The 21,265-nt window shown below is 35.2% G+C and overlaps 1 long non-coding RNA gene across 1 annotated transcript in view; it reads left to right on the top strand.

Moving 5' to 3' along the window:
* Nucleotides 1-21,265, top strand: part of LOC139800246 (uncharacterized) — a 97,016-nt gene that overhangs the window by 51,955 nt on the left and 23,796 nt on the right. Inside the window, exon 4 of the long non-coding RNA XR_011727677.1 lies at nt 16,837-16,913. This is a non-coding gene — a long non-coding RNA (uncharacterized lncRNA). The remainder of the gene's footprint in view (nt 1-16,836; nt 16,914-21,265) is intronic.

Raw genomic sequence — 21,265 nt, 5'->3', positions numbered from 1 at the left:
AAAAAAATAAATGCCTAAAGAAGGTATTTAAATGTTCCCAACCAAAGGTCCTGAGATACAGATCTGCCTCTATTCAGATTCTTTTCTTCCATCTTGGCTTCAGTGCTGAAAACCAAAATGTTTATATAGCACTGTGGAAGATTATTAACTCTGCAGGGTGGTTTTTTTCCCCTGTGATTTTGTGATGATTTTAAAGCTGACTACTGGGAAAAGTAATGCTTGAGGTTTTTGGTTTTTTCAAGAAGTGTCAATCTGACTGTCATCTGAAATCCGAGAGTGTATTTTTAGCACCAAAAATTATGGGAAGGTAATCTACAGATACCAGTGCAAAACTCATCCTAACTCCTAGTGCAACTAAGTCCAGGTTTGACAGCTTCTGCTGATAGCAAAATATTTAGAACAGTGTTTCAAGTACATCAGTGTGGTGAGGCTATTAAGCACCAAAGATAAAAGCACGTGAACAAGATGTTCTAGCAGAAACACTAGAAGTTACTTCATGTTATGTGTATCTTTATATTAATGAAACAAAACCCGAGCTAATAATAATGTTCTATTCAAAATATTAGAAGAAAATGGAATGCATGAATAATGCACAGAATTCATAAGTAGTCTACCACTGGTATTGGAAAAAGTGTTATTTATTGGTACTTAAATTTTCAGCAAATACAACAAAGAACAGTCAACGACAAATTGTATCATAATGGGAACGTTTAAATGTAATGTTTGGAAATGCTAGTAAAAAAGATTGGTATGAGTAATTTTTATTAACATTCTGTTAATATTTACAACCAGTATTATGAAGTTATAATATTAACAGATCAACCATTAATATTTTAAACAATTTTGAAGTATATATTTTTCCAAGCTTAAGCATTGCACAGATCATTCAAGTCTGTTTTTTAAATCTCATCTCTGTTACCTTGTCACTATTTTACATTTATACTATAATTTACTTTGAGAATTATTTTATATATGCACCTAATCAGCGATACTCCAGGAACAAGTGTTTCATTCTGCCACTTTGATTATTCCAAATGAGATGAAGTGTATAAGTACTAGGGCCCTGATTTTAATTATTATTACTTTAATCTTCTCATGTCCTTAATCAGGCAAAAGGTTCATTGTCTTCAGTGTGACTGTGCCCTACAAGTGCTGGTATAGTAAGGCAGCTACATGAAAGAAAGGTCATAACTGGAGTGTTCCCAGCAGATAATTTCCAACCCCTGGTCTGTAATCCCCCTATCCTTCCTTCCTTATGCCCTATCCTAAGGTTTTCAAAACATTTATTTTCTATTCTGTTTGTTTTCCTTTTCCTTCTGCTGTATCACTAGGTAATTTTAGTCTAGCAAATTGCTGTGGCAAGTATTCAAGTTTTAGTCATCATTTCAGACAGAGCTGTCTTGTTATTATAAATTGTAATATACGTACATCATGTTCTGATAAAAATATTGAGTGTGTTGACATTTCATAAAAAAGAAGCTACTTCATAGTGTTTGCTTAGAAACTTGGAGTATGTTTTGTTTGCTTTCTTCCAGGCAGTTGCAGGGCAAGTAAAAGCAGTTGTATGTAGTTTATCATACTTCAGAATAGAATATTTTGAAGTCAGAGCTGAGTTGAATTGATCTGCTATGGGATCTTAACTGTTTTTTCTTGAAGTTCTTGAAACAAAGAAATGGAACTGTGTTGAGCTCAGGAGGCTGGTTAGTCTTCATCTTGATCCCAAAGCAATATTAATAACATGCATGCAATATGTTACAGATGGTAACCCAACCTGTGCTTGAAGTCCTCAGTAACTTTTCCAGTTAAATTTCTATTTTTAGAAAATGGAAATTTCTTTCTGTTGTTTCTTTTTTCAGCATAACTCACATGTAATCCATTGTGTCCCCCATTATTTCCAGAAAGTAAATTGTGTTGTAGGCTCATGGGTTTTTCACCTTGTATCTGTGCACTTGGCTATTCTGACCCAAATAGTCTAGGTTTTCGGGTCTAAAGTGTCTAATTACAATTCTTTAATCCTTTCATTTTTTCAGACAGTTTCTCCAATTTGGGCTAATGCAAATACAAAAATTTTTAAAATTCTTAGGAAAATTTCTGAGAATGAAGTATTGCAAGCTATTTTCTGAAAGTCTAAGAAGATTTCCAAGGATAAAGTAGTGTAGAAATAAAGTTATGCACATGTGGAGGTATTTGCTGGGTGATTCATGATGGGAGATCAACCTTCCTTGACCTGGTACTGCAGATACAGAACCTGAGTTGTGCAGCTAGATTACTTTTGCTTGTATAAGTCTGAAAAATCTGCTTTCCTGTGCCCTCTGTAAATACTTTTTTGGAACCTGGGTTGTACTTCTGTCGTTCAAAAAGATGGGCACGTGGTGTGAAAAAAGCTCAAAGCCACTGCAGAATCAATCTTTAATTGACCTATTTCTACAAGAATTTCACTGGAGTGGGGAAAAATTGGAGTATATTATTAATCTCTATCCTTACATATCATCAATGACCCAAAAATCTTCCTATCCTTTTGCTGTTCTTTCCCCCGAAAAAAGTCTTCTAGTTTTAACTTATTTCTAATGATTAATATGATGTCTTTATTACCAGTAGTGATGATTAATATAAAATACGATGGGGAAAACATGCTATTAATGCAAGTGTATTGGTGTTTTAAGAAATTTTCAGAAGGACAAATGACATCAAAATTCTCATATATTAAATTAGTGATTATAGGTTAAGCCAGAGTTGTGGACATGCAGCATAAGAAATATATCTGGATCTAAAAAAAACAGAAAGTTAATTTAATCCAATGTTCATTTTGCTTCAGTGAAATGCATATTTAAAAATTGTGCATAGTCACTAGAATTTCCAGGCTCATATTCATTGAGGAATAACCATGCATCTAAATGTACAGTTTTTCTGGCTCTAAGTCTGAATTTATGCTGAAATGCAGCTATTGCACATGTAACATCCGTGGTTTTCATCAGTTTCTGTTCATATTTGAAATAGCCCACACAAGAAATACAGATGTGTAAGTAGGCCTGGAATGGTAAAAAAATTTGATAATCTGACTTTATTCATGAGGTTTGCTAAAAGAATTTTTCTCAAAGTTTCAGTTAAAACATAGTTTGTGTATTTCCTGTGCACATTCAGTGTGTATATTCAGATCTTTTCATAATATTCTCAGTATTCAAAATTAGAACTTGTGATTCAGCACACGTTTTTAGTGCTTCTAAATTTGAGTTCCAACTCTTGAGGAGTAAAGACTGTTTTAACCTTGTGAATGTAGTTTTAATTTATTTTTGGTGGACTAGAGGCAGCTGAAAAGTACTGTAATGAAAGAACTTCTGAACACTGATAACACAGCTGAGAGAACTCATTCTCATTAATTTCTGATATATGGTAAAACTTGGCTAGTGAATTTTCTCTGCCTAGCCAGTTCAATGTGTATTTTTATTTTTTGTAACAGGTGGGTGAACAGAATAACTGGATCCAGTTAATGCTTTTTCCACAGTATCTAATTTGGGAAGCCATCAGAGCTTCAGAATGTGAAATTAGGCATGTTAACTGGCATAGCCCATCAAGCATGGGGAAGAGCTATAGGATCCTCACTGGTACTGCTGATAATGTCTTCAAAGCCTGTCACTTTGTGATCAAAGAATGTGTTCATTTAGATATTGTGCAGTTCTATCCATTTAAATTAGCTGCAGGTTTTACACTTTGCTGCATGAGTGCAGGAGTCATGAAGGCTTCCACACAGCTCAAGCCCTGCTTACCTGCTGCCTTGTCCATCCAGTTACACTAAATTAGGATGTATTAAAAGTACTCCATTGTGATATAACTATAAAGCCTGCAAAAAAAGTCTACATTAAAAAATGAGCATTCCTAAGGTTCTGTAATAAGCTGAAGCTCCAGTACTTGAGTTCAATTTGAAATTATTTCTTGTCATTAAACTTGGAAAGATAAGAATTCAAAACTAACTTTAGTTAAAAGAAGTAATTCAACACTGAGGAATTAGTTTTGGGTTTTGTGCTTGTTAATTTTCTTTTTAACCTTTGCTGTTTATTTAAAGTGTCAACAATGGAAAAAATCTGTAATTCTGCAGAAATACCTTACAAGGATCAATTTTGAAATGTAGAGAAAATGTATTTTTGGGACACAAGTAAAGAAGTATTGGTATTAGCCACTTAGACATATTTACAGAAGTTACCATTTTTAGAACACCTCACAGAGTTTAAAAATCTATAATTTTGTATTGGTTAGAAGGCAGTATGAAGTTTTTAGTTCAAACTACAGATACATATGTTTTTAGACATTAAACTATGGAAAAGGTGTATTTGAATCACAAAATATAAATCTGCATAATGAAAATCACTTTGTAGAAGGATAGATTTAACAGCATCCTTTGTGGAGTCTGTTGTATTATTTCCCTTGTATGCCATGTATGGGGGAAAAAAAGAAATAGTATAGGATATCTTTCCATTTAAATATAATAAAGTGTGTCTCATTTGTGAGGATTTGCTTAAGCATAAAATTGATACTTTATTTAGCTAAGTGAAGAAAAATAATTTTGATAGATACTACTTTCATTTAAATTGGGATTTTGGCAAGATCATATATTTCCATACAAACACAAAAACCTGAAATTCAGTATATGTATAACCTGAAGTTGTAATCTGTATAAAGAGGGAAGCACCTGCTTAGGATTTTAAATCAGGGATAGCAAAAGCTCAGTGTAACAAGATTTAAGTAATTAATTAACACCAACTAAGCAAGAGCAAGCTAGAATGTTAATATTTGCAAGATCCTTCAGACCTTCACATCCCAGATCAAAAGACATTCAAAGCAGAATAATTATGTGATGTGCTTGTCTTGTTAAAAGGCAATACCTAACTAGCATTTGGAGCTATACTGGTTTTTAAATCTAAATTAGCAACTGTTGAGAATTCTAGGACATTTACCTCAGTGTTAGATCTTCCTGCTGGTGAGTCCTTGCGTGACATGTGGCTACCCTGATGAGGATGGTTTATAAAAAAAATGAAGCCATCAACATAAAGAGAAGGTTTCTTCAAGGTTGCTAAATATGCTGCTGCTGACACAGAACCCTAAGGAATTTGCAAGGGAGTATTGGAACCAGGTAGCCTGGATGTCACTATATTCAGCTCCTGTGGTAGGGAATATAATTACTATTCATAATGCAAGTGCTTTATCACTGTTCTTGCAAAAAAACCTGCCATGAACTTTGAGACCTTGAAAACTAATATGCCAGAAACAATAGTGGAGAATGGGAAGTTAGAAAGGGTAACTATTGAGATTCTGTTAAATAAAAACTTTTTTGGGTCCTTGTATCTGGAAAAATGAAAAAAGAAGAGCGTTTACTCGCTGGAAAGCTATCAGAAAAATGCATTTTAAGTCAAATCATTATAGACTAAAGGGAATATAACTTGGGACTTCACAGAACCTGTAGATTTTGTTATAAACAGTATCAAGAATTTTGTTAAAATAAATAAAAACATAAAGCTATTTCAGATAAACAGTTGCCTTTCCCTGGGGAAATTATTTGGTATTCACTAAAGCAAGAGTCAGAGACAGTAGAGGGCAAAGGAAAAGTTGTGATCACCATCCAGCATGCCTTTTTTTTTTTTTTTTTTTCTTCTGGCAGTAACGTGATCGAGATTCTGGTCATAAAAATTGGAAAAGCAAAGTTTTACAGGTAGGGGTACAGGAAACATTTAGATTAGTTTTATTTTGAAACAGACCTACTTTAATTAGAGTACCTTTTCTGTTTTTTCTGATGTCCATGAGACAGCAGTGTGCCATGACATCCTGGGGTGCATGAGGAGGGATGTGGTTAGTAGATGGAGGGAGGTTCTTCTCCTCCTCTACTCTGCCCTGGTGAGGCCACATCTGGAATATTGCTTATTTTTTTTTTTAAGAAGGGAATCCCCAGGCCATGGTATTCCTGGCACGTAGCTGGGTAAAAGGAAGCAAAGTTGAGGGGCAGGTTTGAATGGGGAAGGGAAATATTTTGTGGGTGACTCAATGTAGGAGTTTCACTTTTTTTTTTTCTTGTCCCAGGAAACCTTGGAAAAATATTTTCTGTGTTTCCAGTAAGGGTTTTGTTTGTTCACTTGTTTTCATCTGGTAGTGATAGGGGTCAATAATCTATTTGATTTTTTTTTTTTTTTTTTGCAGACTTAGGTGCTCAAGCTCATGCATACAGGCTGCATTTCAGATGTCTATGTATGTATGGGACACCAAATAAGAAATATTATCAGGAAGCCAGGCATTAAGAAGGCTTGCTTTCATGTTCAGAATCTTTAGTGGTTTTAAAATATGTGATGTTGTTTGAAAGCTGGGGAATAATTTCAGTTTTCCACATTAAATTGCTAGGGATAATACAGATGTCTGAGGTAACTGCATATTCTCTTCCCTACTATCACCTGTTGGTTTGAAGTATCTTTTTTCCTGTTAGGAAGCAGTGTCTTGGTGCATTCAGTCTTTATCCTTGCAAATGCTGGAAGTTTCAAGATTTTTTTTGAGAGATAAAATCAGAACTATAGCATCACTTAGGTAAGATTAAAGTCTACCTTGCAGTCCTGTTGGTCTGAGTGACCACAGTGTGGATGGAAGTCTTGACAAATGGAACACTCAGTCAAATTTATAGAAGGAGAAGGCTTTTTAGAAGACAATGGAAATCCTACTGTGAAAACTACCTTGCAACCAGGGCTTCAGAAGGCTTTTTAGATGGATTCATAATCTGATGTTGTGCATTGGAAATCTAAATAGGGAAAGAACAAGTGCAGAAGTTCTGATAGGATCAGCATTTTTATTTATCCTCACATACTTATTAATCTTGCTGGTTTTAAACTGTATTCAGGAAGGAAAAGGGATAACTTCAGAATACAGATCCTCATTTTATTACATTTCAAGTACAGAGCATGCTAGCATACTCCACACTAAAATTGTTTGCTGCTTATGTTAGAAGTAAGAAAAAAATATCCACTGTGATAAACTTGCTGCCTTGAAATGCCCTCTGATTTAACCATTATAGAATTACATTTGATAGGGACTCCACCAAACAAGACACTTTAGAGATGAGGAATGTTTGTGTCAATGTTCCTTTCACTCGTGCATCATTTGTCTAAATTAAAATCTAGGGACTGCATTTCAGCAGATTATAGAGTATGTTATTGTACCAATATTTGTATTCTTTTTAGTCAGTGCATATTTGAGAAGGATATGTCCATGTTTGAATGTTGAGAATATCTTTATAATCAGTTCAATAAAGCTTTAAATTAGAAGTGCTGGAATAGAATCAATATTTTAATGAAGAGAGTGATTGTTTGGTAAGATGGGTAGGCCCAGCAGGAGGGTGTGTGGACTTTGTAATTGATAGTTGTCTCAAGTCCATGCTACAGCAACTGTCAAGTTAATTAAAGAGTGTAGCAATATGTAATAAAAGGGAATTTAGGAATTGATTCTCAGTTGGTTTTTCTTATATAGATGTGCTGTCAGAGATTTTCATGAGTAATCTGTTGGTTTAAATATATATATGCTTCTGGGTTCAGTTTGCTTTGCTTCTAACAAATGCTTTATGCCAAATGCCCAATTGTCACACTGTTGATGGACTCAGCTCAAGAGTGGATGGGACTTGTGGGTGCTGTTGCTCATCCAGTGGATTAATAAGAGTTGTAACAAGAGCACAGTCATGGTGCATTCTCACCCTTTTCATCCCCTTCTCTTCATGCTCTTTAGTGGGTTACCTTTTCTAATCTGCTATGAGTTATGGTGTTAAGATGGCAACAAAGCATCTTGTCTTGGCAAATCTACTTAACCACTGAAGGATGGTAGCAGTGCTTTTGCTTTGTGCAGCAGCCTTACTGCTTTTTCTCCCTCTCACCTGTGTAAATAATGTTTTCTATCATCTGAAAGAGGCAGAATTAAATGTGTACCCAGCTGATCAGTCTGAAAATGTCCCACCATACCTGGCATGGCCTGGTGTTTTCCTTTCTTCCTAGAACATATATGTGTTGTGTGTCTGCTTATTCAGAGGCATTGGACACCCATGGCTGATCTTACCTCACTTAAGCAAATGTCATCTTAAAAAGGGGAGATGAGATTTTCTGCCCTCCTGTGCACACCTATTTCAGCGTGATATTTTCTTTAGTATTTTAACTTGAATTTTAACACCACAATGTTTCAGGTAAATACATGTTTTCTGTAGAGTGAGGGACAACAGGAAGATTCACTTTCCAGGGAGGGTTGTGGGAATGTTCATGTAACACAGGAAGCCTTGTGACACTGGGAGGTGCAGAGACTTGCACCAGTAAGGACTGGTAGAGCAATATATTTAGAGAATACAGTGTAATCATAGATTATATTCTTAAAGAATGCAGATAAAGAGTGCATGATCTTTATTCACAATGTTGAATTTTATCTGGAAACACCATTATCTAACTGTATCTTTTGATGCTCTGATAATATGATGAAAACATAAAAACAGTTCTCTGCTTGATTCACTTAAAATGCAACATTACTATATACATTGTAGTGGTTTATAAATCTTTTTCAAGCAGTCCAAGTATCATGCATGTGTTTGTGTGCTGTATCTCTACAGGGATGAGACTAAAAATATACAAACATTACAAGGAATCTATTACTGTAAGGACATTTCCTTTGCAAATATTGATGTAATTGGAAAATTCAATAATCACAGTGCAAATATTCAGTGTTGGGTATTGCAGTCCCCCTCCCCGTCAAAAAAATACATGGTTAAGGTGTTCTTCAAAGCTCAGATAGGGCTTACTGAAAACAAAGTTACAAAGTTAAATCAATAGTTAAATGAGTATTGCTCTATTAATTATAATGCAGTAATGCAGAGCTAAGAATTATTTTGAAATGTACATGTATAGACAAGAGATTTTTTTGTTCAATAAAATTATTAGCATGGTTTTGCAGATAGTACACTCAAAGCTATTAAATAATTGAATTTATATGCAATATAAATACTGTGTTGCTATGACATTGTAGATACTTCATAGAAGCTGTTGGTACTGAAACTGTTGCTATTAAGAACATGCACTCTCAATAGAGATTGCATTACTGTTTCCAGATGACAATAATTGAATCTTTAGAACCTTTTTAATTAGTTTTTTTACCACTTTCTACAGTAAAATGTCACATACAAGTAAATATAACAAAACAAATTAGAAATACATAGATCCACACAAACACTAATAAGGAAGAGCAGGCTTACAAGGAACTATGACTAGAACTTAAAAAGAACTAAAAGACACACTCATAAATTGCCTTAATAAAAGTAAATTTTTTTCTTTCTCTTCTATGGAGTAAAAGCTCAGACTGAGCAACCATACCTCTGGGAAAAGAATAACCACAAAGGCTCCCTGAAGGCCTGAAACCAGAGAACCAAAGCTTTTTAGTTTTAACTTCATGTATCTCTTGGCTCAAAATTATTTTTTTTTTTAGAAATCATGTAATGCTGGGATGGAAATGACTACACGGTGATAATTTTTCGTATTGGGAATATCAGAATTTATTACACTTTGCCTTTGCTCAGCTCAAGGAATACATTCCCATAGCCAACATCTTAAGCTTTATTGTTGATAAAAAGGGGCTCTTAATTTTTTTTTTTTTTTTAAAGGATAAACAACATCTGCTCATTCATTGTCCCAGCCTCCCAGGAGCATGGTGAAGATGCTTGAATAGGCTTTGGCTGTTCTGACTCATCTGAGCAGTATCCAGCACTAGTTCCAACAGGGTAGGTCCTGATTCTTCTCTGCTGGAAGTCTAGATTGCTCCTTAAGAATGTTATTGTTCACCTCTTGAAGAACTGGCCTGGGACCAAAAGCCTGGCACACCACTTGTGTGCCAGCAATTTTAATTACTGGTGCAACACCTCTCTGTATCAGGAGAGGGGGAGGGAACACAAAGGCAGAAGCCTTGGTGTTGTGAGGATTATATTTGTTATCTTGTTTTCAGAACTTAAAAAAAAGCCAAACCAATATTCTTTCGTAAAAACAGCCACTCATTGTTTTATTAGAATGCTTAGCAATATTTCCAAATGTCTAAAAATAAAATGCAGTCTATGCCAACTTTGCTGTAGGGAGATTAAACCATAACTGAAACTAAACCCAAGGTCTTCATCATATTTCTTTGGCAGCCTCAAGCCTATAAGCAGAAAATAGACATCTTATTTTTCTACTTTTTCCCTCAATGTAGTACAGCAAGTAACTCCTAGGTATTTGTTTCCCCAAAAGAAATAGTCATTCTGATCCTGTACCACATAGCTGCTTCTGGCTGAACTTTCTCTTAAATGAAGTAATTTCAACAGTGGTTAGTGTACTCAGAGTGCATACTGATAAGTAATACAAAATACATGAAAAATACAGATTTTGTGTGGGGTAAGAGGGAGCTGGAGCAGATAGTGGCTGTAAAAGAGATCTACTAACTCTGACAGTAGTTTTGCTAAACAAAATAAAAATTTCAGGCAAAAAGGAACACTCACTAATGTTTGTAGATTTTAAGCTATTTATATCTTTGAATTACATGGATGCTTTTTATGGATTTATGAAGAAAAACTCATTCTTTCCTGAATTCATAGAAGCACGGAGTCAGAGGAAGGTTTGGGTTAGAAGGGACCTTAAAGCTCATCCAGTTCCAACCCCCCTGCATGTGCAGGGACACCTCCCACCAGACCAGGTTGCTCCAAACCCCATCCACCTGGCCTTGAACACTTCCAGGGAGGAGACAGCCACAGCATCCATGGGCAACCTGTTCTACAATATTTCTACTGGTAATTTGTTCTAAATAAGATTCCTCTACCAGGAAAGTGATGTATATGTGTTCAGTCTCTTGCCACCAAAGTTACAAGGATTTCATGTAAATGCTAAAAGAAAGGACTACAGAAGATGACTTGAGGCTTGTTTAACTCTTTTTTTCTCTACTTTTTCAGCTCTAGGCATTTGAGAGTCTTGTCTATTGATATACATTTTAGTGATTCTGTATACAAAAGTTCTGCTAGAAATCCTATCTGTCTTTCTGTTATTTATACTGTTTTTTGAGGACATTTTTTTTCATTTATTTCTTTGAGCCAAAATGCCCAAAATAAAGTTACCAATCTTGGAGAATCTTGTCTCACAGCTGCCTGGAACAATTAGCTTGATAATTGGAGAGTAGGTACATCTGAGTCAATTTTTAATCTTGTTCCATCCATTGAGATTTAACTTTCTATTCAGTCGTCTTGTCTGTGATTTTAAAGGCAGCTCACCTCAAGAACATCAAATTATCTGGTAATTAGATAGTTTACACTGATCCTAAAGACTGGTGTGGCTTGAAAAATGTGATTTTTTGATGTGTCTTATGCTTTGCTCTTTTTGCTGGACATTGGTTTCCACAGCTGTTTGATTTTGTCCTGCCACGTTTTAGGTTTTTTTATTTTTTATTTTTAATGTCGTTTCTTTTTGTAGGGTTTCTTTAGCCCAGCACAATTGTAATTCACTCTTTGCTTGTTTTCATTGCCTCTGTAGATTTTTTTTCACTTTCTGTCATTGTATGGGTGTTAAAGCAGAAAGGATTCCATTTTGTATATAATAGTAGAACCTTTTTGTTAAGTAGAATAATTTGTATGTATACATGTAATATCCAGAGATACACATTCAGGGGAAACTTATGAGAATGTGATTAATATGGTAAAGTAACTCGTTTCAAATATAGGGAGTACCAGGATGAAGATTTTTCCATGCAAGCCTAATTGGCCTTTCCATTTATGTTACTTCTTTTGTTAGATGATCCCTTTCTGCTTTTCACTTTGCAGAGTCCATGCACTGCATATTGTGCAGATACTCACAACATTGTCATTATCATCCCACAGACATCAAGGGTGGTGATGATTTAAAAGTCAGGAGCTGGAGCTTTGTATGGATCATTCAGTCCCTGAAGGATCAGGAGGTTGCAGTAGGAACAGAGGAGCTCAGTGGGGAGCCTGGCATGTTGTCTGTGGAGCCTCTGGCAGGGCTGGGTGCATGCATAAGCACCCCTGTCTGGAGGAATGGTGTCTGTTTCACCTGCTCTGGCATGTTTCAAGGCTGACAAAATGACACTTGCCACTAGGGAAAAACAAGCAAGCAGCTCTAGTGGAGAATTTCTAAGCAAGTTAATGTTGCCCTCATTTTAGAGGTGTAGAAGTGACATGCTGTGAACTTAGATGGAAAACTTTGGGTAAGAAAGTTGGTGAGTCAGAGAGCAGACTGGGCTGGAATAAGAGATTTTGCACACTTCAAGAACTGCCCTCCTTGTCTGCCAGTGTAACCATGAATAGTCAGTTCAGCCAAATCCCTGCCTCTCAGAGCAAGCACCCTGCAATATGAATTAATGCATACTTATAATAATTTTGATTCATATACTTCACCAGTATTAAGTAGCAACTTTGTGGGATAAAGTCCAGTTTTCTAATGTGGCACTTGACTGCACTTGTTTTTTCAGCACAGTAATTTCAGCACAGAAGACTGTGTGTAAAATAAAATGGTCATAGTCATTTATTATCCTTTCTATTCATTTCTTACTATCTCTGGAACAATAAGCATGTATTTCCACTGAGACCAAGAATGGTGTGGCTCTTGAAACCCTGTGAAATTCCAAAATCTGAAACAGATATTTGCTGTCTGTGGTGAATCTCTCTTACCACCTCCTGTCTGTTGATAATCTTGACTTTGTCCTGCCCCTGCTTTCTGCTCTTCCTGTCAGCTTTGCCCTGTGACTCTAGTCCCATCCTTTCCCTACTCCATCTGTTCCTTAAGCTTACATGAATGTTTTTTCCTGATTTTGCAATAAAGTAGAATTGTTAAAATTCAATAGGAAAGGATAGGATTTTTCATTGCCTTTTTCTACTTTAGCGATAAGTTCTCAAAGTAAAATTCACATGCTATTTTTCAGTTCTAATCTTTATCAAATTTAATACTAGAACTATTACTTTGTGAGCTTTACAGTTTTAGCAGATTGATATTTGATTTACCTCTTTCTACTCTTCTAGAAGCCAACTTTCTGAAAATACAACCTTGAAAAAACCCAAGAATGATACACCTGTGTCATTTTAAAGAATAGCCTACTTGACCTCTCCCTTTTAATATAGATGAGAAACTCTTGTGTAAGCTGACATTTACTAAATGATACCTGGTGGGTAAGGCAGCCTGGAAAAATTGGTTTATCATGAAACCCATAATGAAACACAAGATGTGTGATTTTGCTTAGGGGGTTCAAACATCTCTCCCTCGTGGCTCATGCTGCATTGTAAAGCAGTGTTGTAGGGTATCTCTTTTCACACTTTCTGTTTCAGAACATGAGACATTCTCCCACTGAAAGAAAACAGCAACCCCCCTCTTTTAAATTGGGTTCACTAGAGGGCAGAAGGCAGCACTCTTCTTCCTTTTTCTTCTTCCAGAATGGTTTTGATAGCAGACATATTGGACTCACTGCTCTGTTGAGAAACATGAATACAGCAATCAATCTATTGCTTCTACAAGGGGAGGATTAGTAAAAACAGTGGATACTACTTTTTATTTGCTCAGGGTTTTTTTGGTCTTCATTATTCTACTATCTACTTTGAACCTGTGCCAATGATATACAATAGAGTGTTACATGGTTGTCAGGCAAGTTCCTATACTAATTTGTGAAACAGTTCTAAGCAGGATTATCAAAATAGGACTGGGGAGTTTTTTTTTTTTTCATAACTAAATTTTTACTATAATTACTAGTCTTTCACATTAGCCAGAAAAATCAGGAATGAAGAATTTAGGGTCTGGATTCATGAATCCAGGTGTCTGCTTCAGAAGGTTCACTGCCATTTTATAAGTTGCCTTTTAGTCTGTTTGAAGTATTTAAAATAATTTCCTTCTGTTTAGAAATGCATTTTGCTGCTGAATCGTGTTACACGGAAGTGAGTTGATTTATGTAAATTACTATTCTGCATGGTGAAGATAAAAATAAATATATAAATAAATTAACAGCTTCAGACATCTTTGACAATTTCTTAATGAAACAATTGGAATAGTTAAACTGAAAAATTTGGGAAAAGTAATGCATGCTCACCTTTTAATTCTTTAAATGTGAAGTGCTGCTTCAAAAAGGCAAGGGCAAATCTCACACCTCCAGAGTTTTAAATCACTGTTTCACTTTTAAGTATGTCAATTGTTTGAGTTACATAATTTCATTTCATATTTTCTTTCTAAATAAAAGGAACTGCACAACAGAATGTTACTTCTGAGTCTGTGCTGAAGGAAACTACCTTAGCATGAGAATGTTGTATTGGAAGGTTGACACCTTAAACAAAATCAAGCTTGTTTCAAGTAAAAAAATGCCATCTTCCTCCTGAATTCAGTTCTGTGGCAGACTTGAAGGTTTCTGAAGAGACAGGAGTGCCCAGTCTGAGATCCTAGAGAAAGTCTGAAAGAAAGTACATACATTTTCAAGGTTTTATGTAATGGGGCGAAGCATTTAAGTCTGTATTCAATAATTTTGGGGTGTTTGGAATGTGTTTGTAGGAGACTGCTGCTGATGTTCCATTAGCAGGAACTTTCTGTCTCTTGTTAATTTTCATGTAGAATTTTGAGTAAGATAAGCAATTAGAAACCACCAGCACATTCTGTTTCTTCACAGCAATGTTTTCCTGTACTCACAAGAAATTCCGATGCACACGGAGATCTAGATCAGAATATATTCAATACTGTTGTCAGCAGATTAATTTTTCTTGGTTTTGTCCTTATTTTCTGTTAAGCCATAAAGCAAGATCTCAAGAGAAGCTTTCTCCACATAGAATATATTTTTCAGCAAATTACTGTCTGCCTTTAATCCTGCAATGTGTAATTGAAAACGAAAAATGGGATCAATAAGTTCTCAGCAGGTCCTGATAAATATAGTAGGATTACTATTCTGCTTTCTCTCCTGAATTAGATTTTGATTTTTTTTTTTTTTTTTTTTTTGTCTGAAAGGAAAATGTCTTTTGGAAGAGTTCAATTTTCAGGCCTGATATTTTATATAGGTAAAAGCATCTGAAGGTAGAAGATTTGCAAAACAAAAAAGCTGTATTTCAAGATTTTTAGTTATTATCTGTCTCGTGTAGAATAAGCAGTACTCATACCATTGTTGATTCTGGCTTACAAGCATCTATATAATTTTATATTAAGTTGGTGTAATACTTACATTTTGCTTTTTTAACCCAAGGCAGGAATAAGATTTGACTTTTGGTACCCATTGCTTCTTGTTCCCTATCTTTTCCTTTTCCAGTATAAATTAATACAGCAAAGTGGATAAGGAATAGACAGAATTTGTATTAAGCTTATTGCTTATTTCTTTTGCTTTCCGTGTCTTCCATTCCACACAAATTGATTTTCATTTTTATAATTTTAAGTGTATTTTTAATTAAAGATATTTAACATAAATTTGATTAAATATATATATATAAATGTAATGTATGTGGTTCCTAGTAGTCAGCTGCTTGTGAGGCTTTTAGTTAACTCTGAGGAGAATAATTTTGAATTCTATTAGTACAATAAATTGTACTAACATGAATATATAAGCATTATTGCTTGGAAGCTTTGAGTTAGCTTTCTAAATCTATGGAAGAATAACTTGAAGTCAGAGTTTAAAGAATTGGTCATTTTTGGTTAGATCATTTTGTAAACCACAATTACAAAAGACATTAGGTTTGTAGGGAAAAAAAATATCATTAGTAAATGAGCTGGTAAAGGTGGGGGGGAAAAATGCAGTCAGGTTTTCAGGCACACTCACTCTTTCCCTGACCCATGACAGTGAAAGCATTTATGGCTTGCATTTTTCTAAATCACCAAGCAGCCTGCATAATATCTTTTCTTGTATTAAACCACATTTCTGTTTTTATCTTGTTATCCAGAACCATTAATATAATACACTGTGTTCTTTATTTTGTTTTAGCAGGTTTTACAATTTATCAGAAAGTAACATGTCAGGGGACTAATCTAATCAGAGGGTTTGATCATTCTGAAATACATAGCCAGTGGCACAGCTTCATGTGTACGAAGTGGTTTAGGTTGATTATTCCAGTTATTGAAAGCAGAAAGGACAAAGTGCCTCTTTCTGTAGCCCTCAGCACTACGGAACCATGCAAATTCACTTAAAAAGTGTCTAGACATAGAATAGCAAAGATTTCCAAAGAAAACTTCCATTTATCTGGTGACATCATCTTTCTCCACCATAAATCAAGAATAGCAATAAAAATTAACTACTGTTTCTTTTCCATCAAGTAAGGAGCACTGACTGCCCCACCCTCTGCTAAAAAGACTGTAAGAGCCCATTAAATAACACCTTTTGTGAGATAACCCATCTTCAACATCATGTTGTTGCTCCTGCATAAACCTTGAGAATATGCAAAACTGTAAGATCAATCTTAAAATTCTTTGGCCACCCCTAAAATTAACAGAAAAATAAAAATATTAATTTTCAAAAAAATACTAAAAAGTTCCTTGCAAATAGGCAATACAGTTAGCAGTCAATCCATCTGGAAAAAGTGAAGCAGTGTTAGTTAATAATGATTGAATCTGATATATTACTCTGTCCTAATATGGTGACTGTGTTTTTCATTTATTCTGTGCTTAGGGTATTTGAGCAAAGCTTTCAGACAAACATGGAAAAAAAAAGTATAAAGAAAGTATGAAGATAAATTAGACTTATTTTGGTCTTATGTTTTACTGAAGTCCACATTTTGCATGGCTGGAAAAAAGGGGAGGTGGAAGAGGAAGCTACTAATTCCTGTGTTATCCTCTAGACAGCAATGTTGTTGCTCTGTTTCCTCTGTAGGAACCTGTCTGGAAATGAATACCAAGGAGGAGGTAAATGACACAGGGACAACGTGAGATGCTACAGACACAATTCAGGTTAGAAGCAGTAACTTTTGGGGTAGTTTTTATTTTGTAAACCAACCAACCAAACAAATCAACTTGTCTTTCATCTGAAAATGGGCTGTTAAAAGGGTAAGAATTTCTCATGTACACAGATAATCAAAAATTTTACAGTCTTGTGTCAGAGGGACATAAGAGATTGTGTAACACGTGCAGGGCTTGGCATTAATCAGTATCACTGGGATGTTTACTGGAAGAAAACCTGCAGGATCTGTGCAGAATGAGTAAATGCTTAGGCTGGAACAAACACTACAGTCCAAAAGGGGGAAAAAAAAAAAATCCTTCTCTTTTCTTTCTCACTATACATTATGGTTCTGAGGGTGGTTTGGTGGGGCCTGTTTCAGTTCCCAGCAACAAGCTGATTTTTCTGGTATTACTGTGCTGGAGGCATCTGGGTTTGGGGACATGCATGCACAACATCTCATCATTCTAAGGTCTCTCCATTTGGGTGGCTATTACTTTGTTTTCTGAAGAATGTGAAGAGTTCCTACAGAAGGGGCACCACCAATTGCAGTAGACTTGTGTCCTCTGCTAAAAATGCCTTTATTCTTCATGTGTGCACTCAAAAGAATTCACACAGAAATAGTCTTTTCATGGTGATGCTTTTATAAGGGAAGATGGATGAAGTGAGGTGAGAACAATGTCTCACTTCTCTGTTTAGTGCCAGTTTATGAAATACAGTTATTATAGGAGACCATTATTTTATGTCTTAAATGTGTTGTGGCAGTAAATGAGATGGGATTTGATGAGCATAAATCCCTCATTCCCAAAGGAATGGCAATCCAACCATCACCTCTGACAGATACTTGCAGGAGCCTGCCAGGAGCAAGCAGCCCAAGGGAGCCCATGGGCATCATAAGTTCTTGTGACTGGCATGGGACCAACACAAGGGACCTTATTCCAGCTGTGCTGAGCAGGTTCAGGGTAGTTGGTGGGGATCTGAAAATTTTAACCCCGATTAGAATGATGGTCTGTGAGGTATGGGTAGCTGCAGTATAAGTATTTTAAGAAACAATAGAAATAAGAAATAAAATTTCGCAAATACTGCTGGGAAGGTTTTATTTGCACATGTAACTAGAATTTTTTTAGTTCCTACTTGTGTTTTTTTAAAGATTGTTAGATACAAATAATGGAAAACATGAAAGAGCACATGAAAAATCTGTCATGATGTAACTGTCTTTCCTGTTAGGTTTAAAGATTCCGAACAAAGTAGTGTGGTTTTCTACTTTTACAGAATGTCATCCAGATGCTTACTAGTAATTCAAGTTATTCTTACTTAGTATTGTTTCTATTAATAACAGTGTGAAAAGAGCAGTACTATAATAAGTAAAGCCATAAATGCTCACCTACTAATTATATGCTACCATCTACTTTATGGGTTTTATGGAAACTGCAGTTAAAACGTTATGAAGAATTATATAGATCTTTAATTGAACAATCTTTTAAATTATGCAGTCCATGAACACAGTTTTTTCCAGTACCTTGTACTAAAGCAGTCAATTTTATATCCCCATAGTTCTAGAAAGCAAAGAGGTTCTTTTAACAAGCCTGTGTTTTGGTATCAGCAATGTTCTGAGGCTCTTTTTCTTTTTTTTGCTTTTTTTTTTTTTTTTTTTTAATTGAATGTTTCTTTCATAACTTAAGCTCTGAAAATGCTTACATGCAAAATTGCCCTCAGTTTTAATTTTCAAAGAAATCTAAGTTTCCTACTAGCAAGAAAATGCATATACTTTGTTTGTGGAGAGAGGAAGGGTGTGCAGGAGGGGTTGGTTACTCGGTTGGTACCAGAATGTGGTGCTAAAGCACATCCCCATGGCTCTCAGCAGGCAGCTCCTTGCATTAGAGCTCCAGAGTTAGATTCTTGCACAATACATCTCTGAAGACAAGCTCCCTAGCTCACACATGTATCTCACAGGCTTGAGCTGAGTGAATACTTCTCTGCTTTTACATTTAATGACCAAAAACCAGCAGGATAGGAAGCCCAAGAAGGCACAGATGCCATGTTTCAGTGGTGAAGGTGGTTTTTTTTCTGTGCTCTAGGTTCCAGTACATTTGGAAAATGAGTAAAAACATAAGCCTACCCACTGGCTTTTCTAAGGGCAAAAGAAAATGGTGTCAATGTAAGCCAGCTGTGGTACAGAGGAATTGAACCAGCATCATTTGGAAGGTTTCTGCTGTGAGATATCATAATCTGAGCTTTAATGATCCCCATTAAAAAAATAAAAATAAAAAAAGCTTCTTCTACCACTGATACTGAGATGGCAAATGTTTGTATCTCAAAATTAACAAATGTGGACTTGATAATAAAGGTTTATCAATTCAGGTAGGAAATGTGGGTCCTGATGTGTTGTAAGAAGAAATGTTTATACTTGCTTGCCTTTCTGAAAATGTTTTCTGTGCTTGGTTTGGTATGGATTTCACAGTCACTCAGTGCTGCAGAACCAGTTCCCAGAGAGGGACTAGAGGTCAGTGAAGGACTGAGCTCATGCACCTTTCTGGGAAACAAAATGACCTTTAATGAGAAAAATTTGCATTACATTAGAAGTATATCCTATTGTGCAAACTGGGTAAATTTCTATTGTATATTGGCATACATTTTTGGATACAAGTGTTTTTCACATCCAAAAGGAAGCTTGAAAATACTGGATTTTTAATGTGTGTCAGAGAGAAGTGAAAGTGGAAGAGCACAAGGACTAGAGATAACTTTTTAAATTTTTTTTTAACCTTCCCAAGAAACTGTTATTAGATTACATGAATTTTCTTAAGAATTCATTCCTCTTTCTCTGCTTCCTTATCAATTATGCATACGAGTGCCTGCAGTATGCATACTTTCTGTACTGAGAAAGTGACCCAGAGGGTATCTATATTTTCCTTGGGAGAAGAAGCAGAAACCAAGCAAATATAGTTTACTTCAGGATGTTTCATGCTTTGCTGAGAATGGATGATGATTTACACAGTTGTAGGTGATGTGAAAGAGAAGTCACTGGAAAATAAACTCAAGCTTTAAGGATTGTAATGACAAGCAGCAAAAACAAACAAAAAAATTTATTACAGATTAATCATGCTTAAATTGACTGTCCTCTGCTTTAGCAGCTCTGGCCAGCCTTTATTCAGCATGTGTTTTCAATCACAGTCCACGGAGAAAGAGGGAAAATCCTTTTAGTTATGTTCTGAACTTGTTGAACTGTAATCTCAGAATAATATATTCACATCCGAACTTGTGGTTTTGTGGGGCAAAAAAACCCAACCAAAACACCTTCTCTGGAATTCTACTACTGTGGTTTTTTTCTTCATTGTAGAAAGATAGACCAGGATTTTTAAAAACCTGAGATTAAAAAAATGCCTTTAAGTGAAAAACAACAACAGATTTCTGATTATTCCATGCGAACGTTAATTTGATTCATTCTAAGTCTCTTCTTGATCTAATTTAACATAAATAATTGAGAATAAGTAAAACAGAGTATGAAAAATGTTATTTAACAGAAATTTATAAAGTAGTTGAAAGTGTTGTCAGGATTTTACTAGCTCAATTAAATGCTTTAAGTATATGGATGTTTCATCTGAAGAGAAAAACAGATTGATATTTTTATCATTTATATGTATCAGAATAAACACACAACTCACCTTCCCAGTCATAAACAGGAATATAACAACTATAATCTAAGGTGCTGAATCAATGCTGTGTTGTGCATGCACACTCCCTTCAATTAGTCCTATTAGTTTTAAGTGAATTTTTGTAGGAAATTATTAGAGCATCATTTTGTACGAAATGAGTTAAGAGCATCAGAGCAAAATTTGGATCAGGAACCAAGCAAGTTGACAGTATTTTTACTAATGAATATTGAGGGATATTGAAAGTGCTATTGAAATGAGAGTAGACTTTAAGACAAAGGGAAACAGCAGTAATGACATTCTGGAGAAATATCTTATTTTAATTTGTTAGTTGAAGAAAAACTAGATTATTCACTGATACTCAAGGGCTGGATTTCAATTGCAGATTCATTTATTCATGCCTTTAAAAATTATAATGAATAGTCAATGATAACAGTTATCATAAGTACACTAGTAGCTAATGATACAACTTGTATGTATAAAAGATTTAGGTGAATATAGCAACCATCTTTACCATCTATCTCTTCCCTTTTTTTCAGAATTCTTTCCAGGGGAGAGTTACACACTTGCATACAGTGTTATCCTCTGGCATTTAGCTCAGACCTAATGATATTGTACAGGTTAAAACTTGCAAAAAGAGAAGCAATTTCCTTTCATTTGGAAATGATGTTATTTGCACTGAATTATATTATATAGAATATCAAAACTGGGAAGAA

The sequence above is a fragment of the Heliangelus exortis genome, chromosome 10 (assembly GCF_036169615.1).
Source record: "Heliangelus exortis chromosome 10, bHelExo1.hap1, whole genome shotgun sequence".
NCBI lineage: Eukaryota > Metazoa > Chordata > Aves > Apodiformes > Trochilidae > Heliangelus > Heliangelus exortis.
Note: the sequence above shows the minus strand (reverse complement) of the source record. Positions and strands in the feature narration are given on the sequence as shown.